The sequence below is a fragment of the Triturus cristatus genome, chromosome 8, assembly GCF_964204655.1.
Source record: "Triturus cristatus chromosome 8, aTriCri1.1, whole genome shotgun sequence".
Lineage (NCBI taxonomy): Eukaryota > Metazoa > Chordata > Amphibia > Caudata > Salamandridae > Triturus > Triturus cristatus.
In genome coordinates, this window is record NC_140591.1 from 1,514,802,312 (window position 1) to 1,514,822,967 (window position 20,656).

Sequence of the window (20,656 nt, forward strand, 5' to 3'; positions counted from 1 at the left end):
AACACTTAGTAGGGTAGTACAGAGAGAAACGAAATTGCACCACGCTAAATCAATTAACCCAAATGGGTTGCTAATTCTTCACCATAATTCATCCCGTTCGGAATTTTAGCATTAAGTTCGATGATGTACTTAGACTCTGTAATCCTCAAGATTTTTTCCCGGTCCCCTCCTCTAGGAAGGGGTAGGACTCTATCAATGCCAAAGAATTTGATCAAGTCAGCGTTGCTCTGATGTTTATCCTGATAGTGCCTCGCTACGGGATAGTTAAGATCCTTATTGGTTACAGCCCTCATATGCTGTAATATGCGGGTTTTTAGCTGCAGTTTGGTGCTGCCCACGTAGTTTAACCCACAAGGGCAGGATACGTCATGTTATGAGGAGATAAGTTGGGAAAGTTACAGGGGCTCAATTACTAAGTATCATACACTGTTGGAAAGCTGGAGGGTGGATGGTTTGTTATCTAAAGATGAATTCTTATGGCTTAAGAATGAAAATCCACGGGTCCCTTGTTTCTATCTGCTCCCCAAAGTGCACAAACACCCTACTAGACCACCGGGGAGACCTATTGTGTCTTCCAACGGTGGACTTCTAGAGAATACTTCGATATTCTTAGATGTGTTTCTGGCACCTTTTGTCTCGAAATTAAGATCATTCTGCAAAGATAGTACTGACTTTTTACGAAGAATCCACGACATCACATGGGAAAGTAATTACCTCATGATAGCACTAGACGTCTGTTCCCTATACACCTGCATAGAACAACAAAAAGGTGTGGAGGCTTGCATGTATTTCTTGAAAGAAAGACACATGTCACTATGGGAACATACTCAGATGTTGAAAAAGATGATGTTTTATTGCCTAGAGGAAAACATTTTTGTGTTTGATAAAACATTGTATCGCCAAAAGTCCGGTACAGCAATGGGGACATCCTTTGCACCCAGCCTAGCCAACCTGTTCCTAGGATGGTGGGAGGAATGTGTGGTGTGGGTGGAGGAGAACGAAAGATTTGTACAACACATCCCAATCTGGATCAGGTATATTGATGACCTGTTCCTGATTTGGGATGGACCCCTTGATTTAGCACAAGAATTCATTAATATTCTGGGGAAGAATGATCTCAACCTCACTTTCACACATTCTATCAGCAACTCCCACTGTGAATTCCTGGATATCTCCATTGACATAGTTAATAACCAAATGGTAACCACCCTCTTTCGAAAAGAGACCTCGGGGAATACATTGTTACACGCAACTAGCAATCACCCTACACCCTTACTAAATAGCATTCCCTATGGGGAATTCCTACGAGCTCGTAGGAATTGTAACACCAAAGGAGGTTTCCTAAATGAAAAACGGGTCATGGAGAGGAGATTCGAACAGAGAGGTTATGCTCCCAAGGTGATTGCCAATGCTAGTCAGAAAGTGGAAAACCTGCCAAGAGCCGAAGTACTTTTTTCATCTAACAAAAAAGAAGAGAGAAACAAAGGTATACCTAGATTAATCACAACTTATAATCGTAGGTCTAATACCCTAAGGTACCTGATGAAAAAACATTGGGGATTGCTGGAATCGGACCCCATAATAGGCTCAGATATAGGCGTAACACCTGCGATAACATACAAAAAATCCAAATCATTGAGAGACCAATTGGTACATAGTTATCAAAATGTATCCAACAGCACAAGTTGGCTGGGAACAGCTAAGGGTTTCAAAAAATGTGGTTCCTGCAAGGCGTGTAAACACAGCAATAATCGAGATAGCTACACTGTGGGGAAAAACACAGTATTGAAAAAGCCTATTAAGAAATTCATTACCTGCACCAGTGACTATACAATCTATGTCCTGGAATGCCCTTGTGGGTTAAACTACGTGGGCAGCACCAAACTGCAGCTAAAAACCCGCATATTACAGCATATGAGGGCTGTAACCAATAAGGATCTTAACTATCCCGTAGCGAGGCACTATCAGGATAAACATCAGAGCAACGCTGACTTGATCAAATTCTTTGGCATTGATAGAGTCCTACCCCTTCCTAGAGGAGGGGACCGGGAAAAAATCTTGAGGATTACAGAGTCTAAGTACATCATCGAACTTAATGCTAAAATTCCGAACGGGATGAATTATGGTGAAGAATTAGCAACCCATTTGGGTTAATTGATTTAGCGTGGTGCAATTTCGTTACTCTCTGTACTACCCTACTAAGTGTTCCCTTATTTTAAACATCACTGTAATTTTAATTTGACATTATAGAGTGAACAGATTTATGATGACATGAGAATAGTGTCCTGATCTATGGAATATTGGCAGTCTCTCTAGACTATTAGCTAGGCTTAGCATAGTAGTAGAGACCTTCTGTATCTCTATCTTATTTTATCTTTATTATTTTTTCACTTAGATTTATTTTTTCACTTAGATTTATCTATTGGTTTTTGGGTTTACCAGGGTCGCCCCTCACACTTCACTAACAGTAACTGACCAACTTGCCCACCTGTACATTCCCCCTTATAACTTGGAAGGTTATATGAGCTTGATTGGCACTTAAACATTATGTACGTGTCCACACGTCTAAATTAATCGGAGTATGGCCCAATATTTCATTAGCCCTTGCACTATGATTGTCTTTGATTGTCTGTAAATTGAATGGGTACATTACCCACTAAATTGTGTTGCAACATGTTTAGTAGGGGCTGTTATTTAACATAGACAATTGTCTAATTTGGGTACATTACCATTACCGATAATAGTAATCAATCCTTGGCTAGTAGTTCCGCACTTAACGTGAATTACATGGTGCCATGTATCTAGGTTCTTCTTCAATTATACTTATAATTAAGTGGATTACGAAGTGGCTCTGTCTCTTTAAAAATGTGCAATAAGGAATGGTGTAGGCACTTGCCTTGATATAATTATAAATTATAATTTATGTGTATCGTGTTTAACTGTATAGAAATTGCACATTACCACATAGTGGGATTTAATTGCAGATATGTTGAAATGTCATATATTATGAATGAATTTGAGAATTATTTTGTTTCGAACAGAGCGCTCGTAAAGTTTTTCTTCTATGTTTATGAACCTTGACCTGTATTTCTAGGGGAATTTGGGCTCAGGTCAGTAACTTGACAAAGGCTTCGCCGAAACGCGTAGTTCTGTTTGTGTGACACAATAAAGCTATATTGTGTCGTCCTTGGTGTGCCGCTGGATTTATTCCGGAGAAATACTCGGATTCTATCCTGGGTTAAACATTTTAAGCGGAGTTGTGACCGTTGCTGGCATCGGCGTCGCGAGGGAGGAGAGCGGGGATTTCACAACGAACGTTTTGAAGTATACATATATATATATATAATTATTTATATGTTCATGTATAATTATGAATATGTTTATTTATAAATATGTATATGTGTATTTATACATGAAACATAAAAAAATATTATCAATTAAATTCCAAAACATTCAATAAATGACCAAATAAAATGAAAAAAATAAAAAACAAAAAAGATATTTACAAAAAATATTATCACAATTTAATAACTAATATAAAATAAATACTATAGAAATATAATTTATAAACAAATGTTAGTAATTAGGAATATTTCACCAATATTAGGGAATTACAGTCTAGGAATAATAGATATAGATATACTATTTCTACACCAGTGTATGCAACAGTGGAGAAAGTGCAGAACATCGGAGGAGTTAAAAATATTATTTCCACTCCAAACACCGCAACAGTAGGGAAAGTGTTGGATTCTGGAGGGGTTAACGTTACTATTTACACTCCAGTCTGAGCAGCAAAAGGGAAGGACTTAAATGTACTATTCCTACTCCAGTATACCTAAATAGGAAAAGTGTTGAACTTCAGAGGGGTTACATTTACTACTTCCATTCCATTCTAAGCAACAGTAGGTAAACTACTTCACTTAAAATACAGTACATATTTCAATAACCCTTTTAATTAAAAAAAATTGAAACCTTTAATGTAAACAATTTTACTTAACATATATATATTAAGAAAATAAAAGACAATTAACCAAGTTGCAAAATTCATACGCACTATAATAGATAATTTTCAATAAACAGATCATGGGTATTTAATTATAATTGTATTAACTTACCACCCACTACCCCTACAAACCTAAACAACCCACACTTAAAATATCACTAAAATAAAAAAGCATAACAAAATTTACATAGTAGCTAATCATTTGCTCAATTCATTAACAATCAATATTTAATTATTATATTTTTCTTCCTTAATTAACTTCCCACACTACAAACCCAGTAGCCCAAACCTAAAAGATAACTAAAATATATAATTATTATGCAATTTACATAATTATTTATCAATGTATTATTTTAATATACATAATTAATGCTTATTTTTTTATTATTACTTAACTTCCCACAGTATACCCCTACTTACTTAGCAACCCACAACTAAAATATAACTCAAATAAATCTGTATTACATAATGTACATAATTAATCATCAATTTAATAATACATTAATAATACATTGGTAAATAATTATACTAAATTAACTTTGCACACTATACCCTTACAAACCCAGCATCCCACACCTAAAATATAATTAAATATGATTATTGCACAATTTCCATAATTAATGATCAATTAAACCATTGCTAAATAATTATTGCCTAATTGATTTTACACCCTATAGCCCTACAAAAGTAGCAGCTGGTGCCTAAAATATATGTAAAATAAATCAGTATTACATAATATACATAATTATTATTGAACACATACTTACTTAAAAATTATGAATTAATTAATTGATTATTACTTAATTAACTTCCCACCGTATCCCCTACACACCCAACAACCCACTAGAACACTATAAATTAGCAATTAAATAAAAAATTTGAAAATCCAAAATCTTCAAATTACAAACCCTATTTTTAAAAAGATACTAACAACTATACGATGAATAGTCACCCAAAATTATTATATGAACTAAAACGTGTGTTCTGTATTTTTTACAACTATATTACAGAAAACAAATTTAATAACAACAATGGGCCTGATTGCAAAGGCGGGCGAACGACCATTGTAAGGCCATTCTCCGCCTGCCAGATAAGGATGGCGTGCGAAAAGCCCGTTTGCCACAGGTCCGACAGAGGCAATCATCACGAACGCCTTTCGGACCCGCCAACATCCATAGAATGGTGGCGTGCCTATCAGGCTCCGTCCACCACATTAGGATGCTGAATTCCGCCAGCCTTTCTACTGTGGTTTCCCCGCCATGGAAAGGTTGACGGGGATTGACTTTGGGAGCACGTTATGGGTCCCCCTTGACCAGGGGCACTTTGGTTTTGCACTCGGGTGCACCTATGGTGACCCCTTCATTTCCCTGCACCATGTGGCATGTCCCACAAGGTGCCTGCCACGTAGTGCAGGGAAAATCCAAAATCTGCATTTTTCTCATTGCAGCGGATGCTGCAGCTAGCATCATCCGCTGCAGTGGAAAACATGTAGAATGCAATTTTGACACACAGAATTTTGCATATTTTCCCCTTCTTGTGGGTCTTTTCTGCTTATAAGTTCATCAGGGAAGGACTGCGAGGGAGTCATAATTATCCCACAATCTATAATTCCAGTCTGTTCCCAAACTCTTGTGTGCATAAGTATTGAATTTAGCCCTTGACTTGCAACGAGTTCCAATGTATTTCACATAACCGTTATCTAGCACATTGCAAACACATTAGCTTTGACACAAGCTTTATTCAAATCACTTTGTAAATAAAGATGCCTTGAACACACAGTTTGTCCAAAAGCAGTTTACAGCTCTGGAGACAGTGACTTCCACATGAGCTGAATCTATACCTCTTTACCAATGCTTATATAATGTCTTCCCCACAAAAGCACTTTGCAGATGCTGTTGTATCATCTTCAACACAACTTATACTTCGCACTATACAGATACAGACTGAATTTCTTTCACACATCCTGTAACTTTAGAAACACAATGTCTTCTTTCAAAGCAGTTTTTTTATCAACTGCATTTTTTTGTTTTGATGCCACGATATAGTTTATCCATATGCTTACTGAAAACAAAGCATAATCACAATATATGAAAGACATTATTGTGATTTTGTATTAGGACATTCCCTGTTAATGCAGCCATATTCCCCAGATCTTCTTTTGCTTCTTGGGACATCTGAATAATATATAGGGTACTTCTTCTTGCCGGGCACAACAGGAGAGGGAATCGCAGAGCTCCAGAGCTTTACAGTGCCTTTTTTAGGCACACAGTTCAAATCCCCAACAGGGTCCTGTCTCCGATTGTATCACGCACCCCATCTAATACTCCCACAACAGCTGCCTCAGGTGACAGACCAACTGGTCACTACAGTACTTCAGAGAGGGTGGCCATTTATTTCTCAAAGTTTTGTGTCATTTGTGGGCATTCCCAGATCAGGTGAAAGAAATGCACCCATGCACCACTGTCTTAGGAGTGTCAGGTAGGTCATGTGTGGTAAATTAAGCTGGACAAATCTGAGTTTTAAGGAAACAACCTTTACTTGTGCTGACAAGTGTGTGTCCCTCCAATTAGAGACATCCAGAAGGTCCAGCCGTCTCTCCCATCGGGATGGTGGGGCGCAGAAACAAATCTGGCGAGTTATGTATGGGGGTTTTGTAAATCTGTGAGATGCCATTCCCTTCTTTGGGGTTCATGAAGATTCAGGATTCAATGGGGCTGTATTCAGGGACTTCATAAAGGCATTCAGAGTGTTGCTCAGAGGCATAGTGCAGTTGTAGGTATTTAAAGAATAGTTTTTTATGGATTGTGTTTTCTGTATGACGAGATTGGTATGAATTAATGTGTGATCCTTGCCACAACTCTCCCACTGTGGATATCCCAATTATATCCCTATCTCTATATCCCACTAAGGACAACTAAAGGTGTAGCCATCGTCCCGTCCACAGAGTCTCTGGTGTGGTCTGTCCCTCTCAGCCAACTCATCTTAATGGCAAATGCCAGTTCAGAAGAACCACGCAAGTTGATTCAGGGAGGTGCTTCCTTGCTAGGGGATGGGGTTTCCATAAGGCATACCTCTGATATTGTCATACCCCATAGTTGTTACCCCTATTTGGAATGCTGGGACATCTAATCATTCTGCTACTCTTTCACCACCAACAGGTGGGCTGCCCAATGGTAGAGGTAGACATCTGCCATGATCATACCTCCGTCATAGGGTGGGGTGATTGAGTGCATTTGCCAAATGTGATATGGGAGGGGTGATTAAGGCAAAGGAAGGCACGTGTTTTGGACATTAGGGTGCAAACCAGGCATGTGGTATCAGCAACGGGTTTGTTTGTAAAATATATAGCAAGCGCAGATGCAAAATCATTTTGAAGAAGCCTACACAACCAAGAATGTTTAGAGGGAGCTGAGCCCAACTGTTGATATCTGTCATGAAACGAGTCATGAGGGGCCCCAGGTTAAGGTCCCAAGTTAGATTTGATTCCTTGAATCCCTAGGTAACAGAAGCTAATCCTAAGAATTGTGAGCAGAGGCACCAGAGTCATTCATTGTCTGCTCCTCTCCTTTCAATGGCACCAGGACTGACTGGGCCAGTTGATAGACAAACCAAATACTTTGTCATGGAGGGTAAGTATTTGTAGCATTTGGAACATAATAGTTTTAACAATATCCTTACTTTCTGGTTCATTCTGTGCTAAGTATTTGATTTCGTGTGAAGATTTCAATACTCTATTTCGTGTGAAGGCAAGACCTAGACTTACCCAAATGATTCCTCTTGACTTTGAATATAAACTGGCTGAGCTGAACTGATCCGAACATTCACAGGATCCAATCTCTCTATGTTAAAACATTTTCAAGCTGTAGCTGTACAATTTCTTGCTAAGGCTTTTCTCTGCCGAATGTTTTCCCCACATTTCGTTCATCTCTGTCTTTTCAGATTTTGTACTATATGATGTAACATAGCAAGCAACAGCTATTGAATTATCTGCAACATACTGAATATCCATGTTTGCATGCCACATATTCAAAATAACTGCATTGTAGTCATTAATGTACTTTGAACTGTCTGTTTTTTTTTTATTTTATGTATTCTTGGGAGATCTCTGATTTATTGTGTGTTTCACTGTTGACAAAACATTTTTTACTCTTCCTTTGGTAATTATAGGACATGAAAATCCAAACTGACATTTGGTATAGAATTTTCCTATACATTTATATTTCTTTCTGCAGTATTTTCCATATTGATGACTTTGAAAGAGTAAAACATGTTCTCTCAAGTAACATATTGTTCAATGAAAGACAGAACAATTTCATCACTATATTTCCCAAATTGTGGTGCATTCCTTATCCATAACAGCATATGGATATGAGGATCACCTCTGGCTTGGCACTCTTTTCACCAAAAGAAATCAGTTACCTCTCCAAGCAGTGGAACACTTGTATTGCAGATAAATGACATCATAGCTTGAAACCCATGGTTAAAATATCTGCAGACATTTACAGCATCTAAACAACAGAGTTCTCCAGCAGTCATCAGTTCAATATTTTTCACATTTGAATTTGCTTCTTGAAGGTAGAGAAGTAAATCATCCTGCGCATATTTAGCACAGGTAAGTGTTTTTTATATGTGGTTCACTGCATACAAAAGTGCAGACAAATCACTTTCAAACAAAAGATAAAATGTATATGGAATACCCTGTCGAAATCTTGGATCTTCAGAGTACATTCTTGTTGATCGATATTCTGAAGCTGGAATCCGTACAGCTCGCACATCAAATTGTCCACATTCTCTAGTGGGGAATAGCTGTAGAAAACAACGAGCTTCTAAAGCTTTTTCCCATACGCTCATGAGAGCTCTATTTGCTTCTTTCATTTGAAATTGTTCAATATTGATTCCTAATATTTCTTTTGACTACAGAGTATGTCCACTTTTTCAATTTGGCCACTTGAAATTTCTGTTTGATCTTCTAAGCATATACTTTCTTCATCGACATTTACCTTCGTATAATAAATATTATTCTGTAGTAGGTATAGGATAGCCTTTTGAAGTTTATTCATATCTGCAAACTCTTGCCAGATTTTTTGACTATTTGTTGGTACACCTTTTACTACAATAACATCTGACTCAACCAACAGGTTCACTCTTTTTTCCTAAAATCTAAAGGTAAGTACACAACTCTTCCTTTTAAAACATTTTGTAAATGTTGGTGGCAACTTACCTGTTTTAGGCTCCATACGAACTATGGCCTGAAATGGGTGTACAGATTGAATAAGAATATTCTCATATGCATTCAAATCTGCCAGTTCCTGAGGAATAGGCACCAACTCTAAGGGGCCCATTAGGATGGCGGGCAGACCAGAGTCCGCCCGCCATCCTCGCAGTGTTGGTACCAGCCGCCAGACGTGTGGCGGTCCCGCACCACTAATTAGGATGCAACCACCACCCTGGCAGTCGCATTCCTCATTTTTGACATTGGGCCGGGTGCTGCTTACAGCAGCACCCGCCGCAATGCCAAAGTGCCATGGTGTGCATTTCCATGCACAACGTGGCAGGCACTGTGTGGTGCCTGCCACCTTGTGCATGGAAATGGAGGTGTACCCCCCACTTGCCCGGGGGGCCCGCAATGGGCCCCCAAAGCACATCCCTGCCAGCCTTTCCATGGCAGCATCGCCTTCATGGAAAGGCCTTTCACCGCACTCATCATAATATGGATGGCGGTGCTTGCTAGGCACAGTCACCATATTGTTGCCCAAGTCCGCCCGGCTGACATTCGGAATGATTGCCAACAGGAGAAAAAAGCGACGGACGCACTTTGCGTCCGCCGCGATACCCCCGCCATTTTAATATGGTGGGGGTAAATCTGGTTGCAGTGGCGGGCGGATCGCCACCGCCGGGCCTGGCATTAATTTAAGTACTCTAGCAATAATTTTAAAACCAGTGTATGAAATAATTTTAAAAAATTTACTCGAAACAGTTACACAAAAATAAAATTATACATTGTTGTAGATATAGCACACTTTTTCATACAATAAAAACACTAAAGACATTTTTAAAAACCGCAGCTGCATACAAGGCAATGAAAGCATACAAAACAAGAGAATTTTTTTGTCCTTCAGCTATTTTTACAACATCAGGCAACCCATTCTCTACTCAAAATGGATGCCATTCTAAGATGGAACATAAAAAACAAATCTTCACACACAAAATTTAAAATATACATTCTGTCAGGTTCTAAATCACGTAGAAAAATCATTTATGAAACATATTTTCTTTTAATATTTTCGTTTACCCATTATAAACGCATAAATGAAGCTAAACACCATTTTGTCACAGTGGTGCTCCGACTTTCCTGACAACCACATGCATCTGGTGTGAGAGAAAACTGCCACTTTCAAACTGAAAACACTGCCATCTATTGGCTAAACTAAGTGTATGTCAAAAATGAAGCACTATTAGTTTGAAAACAATGAATTGGAAAAAGTGAAATTAAATCATTTTTTTATTTTTTTTCGCAGATTTATGAAAACATTAAGCAATATTTTCCACCTCAAATAAATAAAGTAAGTGTATATTTCAAATAATAAAAGTTAGGAAATTTTATGGGAAAAATATAACAGTCTACTTTAAGATTTGTAATTTCCTTAAATGATTTTAAATATCGTATTTTTATAAAAATATTAAAATCTAAGAAAACGAGAGTCAGCTGGTCAGTGGTAGGGGCAAAAATACTATTCAAACTCTACCATGTGCTTGCCTCAGGAAAGGTTCTGGTCACTGGTGGGGGGCAAAATTACTATTCTAACACAACATGCTGCTTGTCTCAGGAAAGGTGCCGGTCAGTAGTGGAGGGCAAAAACACTAATCTAACTCCAAAGGGTGCTTTCCTGAAAAAAGGTGCTGGTCAGTGGTGAGGGTCAAAATCAATATTCAAACTCCACAGACTGCTTGCCTTACGAAAGGTGCTGGTCACTGGTGGTTGGCAAAATTACTATTCTAAAACCACAGGGTGCTTGCTTCACGGAAGGTTTTGGTCAGTGGTGGGGGCAGAAAAAAACTATTCTAACACCACAGGTTGCTTGCCTTAGGAAAGATGCGGGCCACTGGTTGGGGGCAATATTACTATTCTAACTCCACATGGTGCTTGCCTCAGAAAAGGTGCTGGTCAGTGGTGAGGGGCAAAGTTACTATTCTAACTTGACTGGGGACTTGCCTAAGGGTAGATGCTGGTCACTGGTGGGGGAACGATATAAAACAATGGGGTAGCCCAGTCTAGTGCAGAACCTGGGAGTTACTAATGTATGTGAAAAGGTGGTTCTGCCACTCTTCAAAATCTAAGAAATTTATACAATTTATTTCTCTCTAAAAATAGATGAGAACAATCAATAAATGAGATAACAGGACATTATATCCAAATCAAAAAGCGCAAAGCTCGTGTTTTATATTTTAAGGATGTATTTTTATCTGTTTGTGAAAAATCAGTGTAAGCTTATTGTCATACATATATTTACATACACACAGAGTAGCTCTCTAGAACTAACATTAAGGACTCCATAGTGCACATACATTGAACTATTTACAAATCACAGGACATTCCACAAAATAAATGGACATATACTACATAGAAAAATTATATTTGAACACAGTGTGAAAAAAATAATAAAGAGATAGGAATCGCAACCCAGTGTGTGATTAATCAAATTGTTGTTCTAGTATCCTGGGTGATCCTCTACACTTGTCATTATAGCGCCGACGTTTCGACCCCTCAATAAAAGCGATATTTTAATCGTCTTAGTGGGGTCTTCCTCAGGACTATCTGGAAGAGTCTGTGTGCAGCCTTCGTGGGGGGCAAAATTACTATCCTAACATTACAGAGGGCTTGCCTCAGGGAAGGTGCTAGTCAGTGGTGGGGAGCAAACATATTATTTTAACTCCACGGTGCGCTTGCCTCCGGTAATGTGCTGGTCATGGGTGGGGGGCAAAATTACTATTCTAACACCACAGGTTGCTTGCCTCAGGGAAGGTACAGGTCAGTGGTGGTGGGCAAAAATACTATTCTAACTCCACATGGTGCTTGGCTCAGGGAAAGGGCTGGTCAGTGGTGGGGACAAAATTACTATTCTAACTCCACAGGTTGCTTGCCTCAGGGAAGGTGCAGGTCAGTAGTGGGGATTCAAGATTACTATTCTAACTCCACAGCATGCTTGCCTCAGAAAAGATGCTGGTCAGTGGTGAGGGCAAAACTACTATTCAAACTCCACAGGTTGCTTGCCTGGGGAAGAGCTGGTCTCTGGTGGGGGGGCAAAATTACTATTCTAGCTCAACAGTGTGCTTGCCTCGGGAAGGTGCTGCTCAGTTGTGGGGGGCAAACATATTATTTTAACTCCATGGTGTGCTTGCCTCAGGGAAGGTGCTGGTCAGTGCTGGGGGTCAAAAATACTAGTTCTAACTCCACATAGTGCTTTACTCAGGGAAGTGGCTGGTCAGTGGTGGGGGCACAATTACTATTCTAACTCCACAGGTTGCTTGCCTCAGGGAAGGTGCACATCAGTGGTGGGGGCAAAATACTATTCTAACTCTGCAGAGTGTTTGCCTCAGGGAAGGTCTTGGTCACTGGTGGGGGGGCAAGATTACTATTCTAACTCCACAGGTTGCTTGCCTCAGGGAAGGTGCAGGTCAGTGCTGGGGATCAAAAATATTATTCTAACTCCACATGGTGCTTTACTCAGGGAAGTGGCTGGTCAGTGGTGGGGGGCACAATTACTATTCTAACTCCACAGGTTGCTTGCCTCGGGAAGATGCGCATCAGTGGTGGGGGGAAAAATACTATTCTAACTCTGCTGAGTGTTTGCCTCAGGGAAGGTGTTGGTCACTGGTGGGGGGGCAAGATTACTATTCTAACTCCACAGGTTGCTTGCCTCAGGGAAAGTGCACGTCAGTGGTGGGGGCAACATTACTATTCTAACTCCACAGGGTGCTTGCCTCAAGGAAGATGCTGGTCACTGGTGGTGGGAAAAATTGCTATTCTAACTTCCCAGAGTGCTTGCCTCAGGGAAGGTGCTGGTCACTGGTGGGGGTCAAAAAAACAATTCTAACACCACAGGTTGCTTGCCTCAGGGAAGGTGCAGGTCAGTGCTGGGGGTTAAAGATACTATTCTAACTCCACACAGTGCTTGACTTAGGGAAGGGGCTGGTCAGAGGTAGGGGGCACAATTACTATTCTAACTCTACAGGTTGCTTGCCTCAGGGAAGGTGCTCATCAGTGGTTGGGGCAACATTACTATTCTATCTCCACAGGGTGCTTGCCTCAAGGAAGATGCTGGTCACTTGTGGTGGGCAAAATTACTATTCTAACTTCCCAGAGTGCTTGCCTCAGGGAAGGTGCTGTTCAGTTGCACCATGTAATGTAAACAATTAGGGGCAGATTTACCAGCCCCTTGCGCCACTTTTACGTTACTTTTCCCATGTTAAAAGTGAGGCAAAGTTGGCGTAAGGGGCTTGTAAATTTTCCCCTTAGAATTTTACAGAAAACACTATAATGGCATCAAGAGAAAAAGCCAGCTATATTATGTCCCAAAAAGGAAATCATCTCCTAAAATATGGTGGCTATCTTTATTGTAAGGAAAGACTAACCGAGCCCAGGAGTCATTGGAGGTGTGCGCAATATTAATCATCCCATTGCACAGGCAGAGCAGTTACTTCTGGAGATACTGTTGAAAGGACCACGGAGCATAACCACTCTGCCTCTGCAATTGTGATAGAGATAGGAGAAAATAATAATCAAACGAAAGAGCTTGCATGCACCTCCCATGAACCCTGTGGCTCAATTTTGAGGGAGGTATCCCAAAACATTCCTATGCATGTAGCTAGTTCTATGCCCACAATCCCTAACTTAAGAAGAATTATTCAAAGGAAAAAACAGGCAAGGAACCCCCAATGTGTAACACCCCAAACATTCTCTGATATTACCACTCCTCCTGAGCTATCTATCACTGTAATGAAACCTTTCTATTGCACGACAACAAAAACCTTCAAAAGAGAATACTGATCTTTAGCACACCCTGTAACCTTTCAAAATTGGAGAGTAGTGATATTTGGATGAGGGATGGGACATTTAAATCTACACCCATCCATTCACCCAAATATACACAATTCATTCCTACATTAATAACACTGTAGTTCCCTTAGTGTACTCTTTACTCCCTGATAAACAATCCTCAAAATACACTTAACTTTTAATAGTGGTAAAATCAAAAACAAAAAAGAAAAGTCCTAGAAAAGTGATAATTGACTTTGAATTCTCCAGGATTAACACCATTGCTAAAACCGATACGGAAACCCAAATTCAAGGATTTTTTTTCCACTTTTTACAGGCATATTGGCGGAAAATTAAAAAAACATCCTTAGATAAGGATTACAATGCAAATTTAAAAAACTAACAGAACTGTGCTTTGTTCCACCTGACAGTGTTGATGAATACTACAAGTCAATTACTGAATCAGACTATTTTACTGCAAATGAAGAAATATTGGGCATCCTGCTAAATTACTTTAAGGACACATGGATTGGCCATCTAAGCAGATTGGATCGCAGAAGGAATACGAGGTTTCCTATCAAGTGGTGGAACTGTTACACAACCTGCATAGAGGGAGGAGCAAAGACCAATAAGGCCATAAAGGGATGGTACAAATCCTTCAACAAATTGATTGGCAAACCTCACCCTAACTTTTATAATTTTTTGGAAATTGGAAAAGCGCTCTGATACCTGATACCTTCGGGTCAAGTTTGCGCTATATAAAACTCTGTAAAATAAAAAAAATAAAAATAACTCAGGAAACAAGGTAGCACTGCCGGCAGTGCTAATTCTGGTACAAGGAACAGCTATAGCTCAGGAATCAAGGAACAAGGATTAACTATAGCTCAGGAATTAAGGATTATCAAAAGCTCAGGAAAGAAAGATCGGTCTCAATGGAACACAGCTACAATGACCAACAATGGACTGAAGGGAGCTATGGCTTAAAATAGCTCACAGTAACCACATGCATCAGGTGTGAGCAGGCTAGCAGCAGCCAGCCACAGGTGAGCTGAATTCCTCTACCCATCCTTGACCTGCAGGTGTGGAGACGAAGTAGTGAGCAGGGAATTCTAAGTAATGGAGTTTCAGGCATGAACAGGCCGGCTTCCACAAAACTCGGCATGGATTGGGAATGGATGTCAATTCCCAAATACTGTCCAAATGGCTGGAAGTCAGTATATGCATGAACGGGAGGGTCCAGTAGCTTGTTATAACATGGGAGAGCCCCACAGTTCAGTCCCCTGGTGGTGGAGATGAGAACGCAGGGAGCAAGTCATGACAATGGGTAGTTCCTCAGTGAATGGACAAGTGCATGTGTAGTGGTGAGTGAATGGATGAGTGCAATGATAGTGCTTGGGTGAACAGATAAGTGCATGGGTAGTGCCTTAGTGAATGGAGGAGTACATGAGCAGTTCCTCAGTGAATGCTTGAGTGCAAGAGTAAGGCCTCGGTCATTGGATGAGCGCATGGGGACTGCTTGAGTGACTGGATGAGCGCATGTGTTGTTCCTCGGTGAATGGATGAGTGCAAGACTAGTGCCGTGGTAATTGTATGAGTGCATGGGTAGTGTCTCAGTGAATGGTTGAGAATAGCACGTGAGTAATTGCATGAGAGCATGTGTGGTGCCTGGGTGATTTCATGAGTGCATGGGTAGTGCCTCTGTGAAAGGATGAGCGCAAGGGTAATGCCTGGGTCATTGGATGAGTGCATGGGCACTGCATAGGAGTACATATGAGTGCATGGGTATAGGCTGAGTCTTTTGAAAAGTGCATGGGTAGTGCCTGGGTGATGGAATGTCTGCAAGCGTAGAGCCCGAGTGAATGGATGTGTGAAAGGGTAGTGCATAGGTCAGTGGATGAGTGCATGGGTAGTGCCTGAGTGAATGAATGAGTGTATGGGTAGTCCTTGTGTGATTGGATGAGTGTATTCATAGTGTTTGTTAGGTTCAATGACTGAATGAGTTGCCCATGGGTAATTCCATTAGTGCAAGGGTAGTGCCTGGGTGAATGGGAGAGTCTATGGGTATCACCTGCGGTATTGGAACAGTGCTAGAGTAACGTCTATATGATTGAATGAGTGCATGAATAGAATCTGAGTGGTGGATGGGTGTATGCTTAGTACCTGTGTGAATGAATGTGTGGAAAGATAGTGTTTTAATCATTGGATGAGTGCATGGGTAGTTTCTCAGTAAATAGATGAGTTCATGGGTAGTGGCTGAGTCTTTGGATGAGTGCATGGGTATTTCCTGAGTGATCGGATGACTGCATACATAGACCCTGGGATGCAGTTTAATAAATCTGTGAACATGTTTTAAACATCAATTTTCTCCACCACTTTCATTAGACGCTCAGAAAGTACACATTATTTAGCATGCACAAACTTATTTTGATCTTCATTTCAGTAAAATAAAACAAACTACAAAACACATTTGTATATTTGGTAACATATTTCAAACATCACATTTCTTGAATGCTTTGCAAGCTTTATAAATAATGCATCACAAAGTAAAAAATATCTTTACAAACACTAAACCACCTTACACATATGTAACTCACCTCTGAAATACTAATACTGATTGTGAAAATGTCAGAAACTCCTAAAAGATTTTCTTTACAATACAATAAATGCACTGCACCACTCAACAAGGTAAAACCAGTTATGGCAAACATTTCCCATCATTTTGCAAACAAATGAATGTAAATAATAAATGAAAATGCTCCCTTCAGTATTTCAAATTCTAAAGCCCATTTCTATTGGTTACACATATTAACCCTTTATTACTCGCTTCAAAAACTACCCAATATGCTTCTGTAATTTATTGGATTCGCGACTCCACCGCAGTGCTGCACTGTAGCATTGCGAAGGAGTAGCAAACCCTTACGTGATTTCAAAAACCTATTTCTAATAATACTAATATTTTTAATGAACCCACCACTTCTAAACATAGTACTGATTTGGGAAATCTTACTTCAGTAGCATAATACTCATATTTAACTTAGAATTTCCTATTTTAAAACGACCGTTAAGATTCAACCCCCACCCATTTTGTTTAACACTAGTTTCCATAGTAACGCTTTTTGCAATATTTAACTGTATCAGCAGGTCACAAGTTCACCATATTTTGAAATGCAGCACACTAGCCTACAAATGCAAACAGCGGGTGTGGTTAACTTATGCAAAATATTAGCTTATCCGCTATACTGTACCTTTCTAACATAGGGGATCAGAAACATACTTGTTCAGCAAAGTAAGATGCAACCTATTTTTGAGTGCACAATGTTGATGAACAGCCAATCAGTTATCGGTTTTCTCAAAAACAGCATCTTCTCCTCCATATTAGATACCTCTCATTCTACCCACTGACTACCTCAGCTCCAGACATCCTTTGATTCCTTCCAGACATCCCTTCAAAATGCTCACAGTATGGATTGTAGGTCACAGCTATGTTTTCTGATGCAAAAGATATGCTGAACACAGTGGTATTGACAAAGACCTAGGTTTGCAAAATGTAGATATTAAATGGTTTGCACAGAGAGGATTAAAGTGACACCAATTGCTGCCTTTGGTTAAAACCATTTTGCATTACCAACCCCCAGACCTAATGATTGTGCACTGTTTTGGCAATGACCTCTGCACATTGACAGGGGTAGGATTGGAAATCCTAATGAAGGATACCTTTTCACAACTAATGTCACTTTTCCCTCACACCGACTTTGTATACTCTATGCCAAAGACAGAAATAGAAGTGGTCTAATCAATTCTGTCCACAGATTGAGAAAGCTAGGAAGAATGTTAATAAAGCTGTTTCTGCTTACCTCAGAGACCATAACATGGGCTCTATTTATTACAATAACCTAAGTTTTCACATGTATTAACATCTACGGGAGTGATGGAGTTCACTTCACAGATGAAGGGAACAATGTTTCTCAACAACCTTAAGCAGTGCATCCGCACTTACATGTAGCTGGAACAGAGTCACAATGAACACAACGGCTTTTCTTAGAGCCAACCTATTAACTAACAGTGAAAGATATATAGTTTAAAGCATGTATACTCTTTCTAAATATTTCCTGGATTGACAAACTTGTCACAAATCTGCAAATCAAATGCATAAATTTAATGTACTGAAACACATTTCACCTTCCATTTTTGACTTATAATTTATTTTAAAAAATATTTTTTCTAACTCTCCCAGTTTTAATGTTTTTATGAACTTCAATCTCACTAGCTCTACAAACTGCAATACTACCTTATAAATTGGATACTATTTAATTATTTTTTAAGAAGGATCCGCAAATCCACTGCGAAGTAACACTGGAGGCCGCACTGAGAGACACAATAGGTTCGCAACTCCTGTTATGGAAAAAAAAATGATTGCACCCCAGTTCCATGAGCCTATTTCACACCCAGGGACCCCATCCTTCAAGACCTGGCGGCCATTTTTTATAATATTTTTTTTTAAGGGAGGGGCCGGTCGCCCCTCCCTCCCCCAGGTCATTTTCGGCCCTAAGGACCCCATCCCCTGGGGCTTGGCCATTTTTCATTATTATTTTAATTTTATAATTGGGGAGCCCACTCCACAAGCCGATATCGGCTCCAGGGACCCCATCCCTGGGGCCCGAAGATTTGTTTGAATGAAAAAAAGGGAGGGGCCGCATTGCCCCCCTCCCAGGCCATTTTGGCTCCGGAGCCCCCATCCCCCGGAGCATATCCACATGTTGGAGGCCACGGGGGGAGCCCCAATGCCCCCGTGGTCCCTGACGGCTCCCTGCCTTCTGCTTTTAGACAGAGGGAGCTGCTAACATGGAGCTCCCTTAGCCAAAAAACAATTCTGCTTCACTTCATGAAAGCGAGAGCAGTTTTCCTGCTTTCGCTTCCATGAAGTGAAGCAGAAGTATGCTATGGCATGGGGGGAGCAGTGCTCATGCCATGCCATAGCAAACTGCAATGTTGCAGGGGTGGGCATTTGCGATGTTATCAGTGATGTTACTGACCATGACATGAGTAATGTAATATGTGAGGTCATAAGCAGTGCATTGCAGGAGCGTCTGTTATAGTAACTATAACTGCCAATTTTCACTGGTTTTGTATGAGTGAAATCTGACCCTGAACACAGCAGGATATTGTCATTGCACTCAGCAAGGACCACGAGGGGGCTATTATCCAATAAAAGCATCAGCAACCTTGAAAGCATCTATTGCGCCATTTATTGAAGCCAGTAGCCTTTGAGAAAGGGGGTTTCATTCCCTGAAACATGTCTGGCAAGCATAATGGAATAGTTTTATGGAGACAGGCTGACCACAAGCACCGGATGGTGGGCAAGCTGCTGAGTGCTCCTCTGAGCTTCTGGGCACTTTGTTTATTTGTATTTACACTTGGCAGTCCTGCCGTGGGGGGGAGCACCATCTCTGCAAGAAGGAGAGGCTTAGGTGGGGAACTGGTCCGGCATCGTTAAGCACAGCGAACCTCATGGAGGCAACTTACCCAAATAAATCTGGAATCTACTACAGACAAAAAACGCTTCTAAACAAGTAACTTTTTGCGTTTTATTGCTGATGGAACTACATGTCCCAGAACACAGCAGGATATGTCATCACACTCAGCGAAACCCACGAGGGGGCCATTATCCAATAAAAGCATCAGCAACTTTCAAAGCATCTATTGCGCCATTTATTGAAGCCAGCAGCCTTTGAGATAGGTGGTTTCATTCCCTGAAACCCGTCAGGCAAGCATAATGGAATGGTTTTATGGAGGCAGGCTGACCACAAGTACCGGATGGAGGGTGAGCTGTTGAGTGCTCCTCCGAGCTTTTGGGCACTTTGTTTATTTGTATTTACACACGGCAGTCCTGCCGTGAAGGGAGCACCATCTCTGCAAGAAAGAGAGGCTTAGGTGGGGAACTGGTCCGGCACCGTTAAGCACAGCGAACCTCATGGAGTCAACTTACCCAAATAAATCTGGAATCTACTACAGACAAAGAACGCTTCTAAACAAGTAACTTTTGGTGTTTGATTGCTGATGGAACTACATGTCCCAGAACACAGCAGGATAATATGCCATAGCACTTAGTTAAGCCCACGAGGGGGCCATTATCCACTTTGTTTATGTATATTTATATATCTATATATATCTATATATATCTATACATATATATATATATATATATATATATATATATATATATATATATATATATATATATATATATATATATATATATATATATATATTCAACAAAGTTACCCCACGGGTGGAGGCACAAACCCAGGACAGCTCACTCTCCACGCCATTAGCACCTGGAAATTCTGCCGCCGACGCGTTTCAGGCCATTTGCCCTTCCTCATGGGCGGTCTTAGATCAACTGAGGCAAGCAAAGAACCACCAGCACGTGCCCTTCTTTTATTTCAATTAATCCTCAATAGGAAATGCTCAAGAATTATGGGACTGGTAGTTCAGAACAATAAAACCGCAAATACGGTGCTGCCATCAGTTCACAATCAAATCCGGGTAAATGCTGAGTGCGGGAGGAGTGAAAATAAGTCCTGTCCCGTTCCGCTCGCCGCTCGTGATCCATAGGC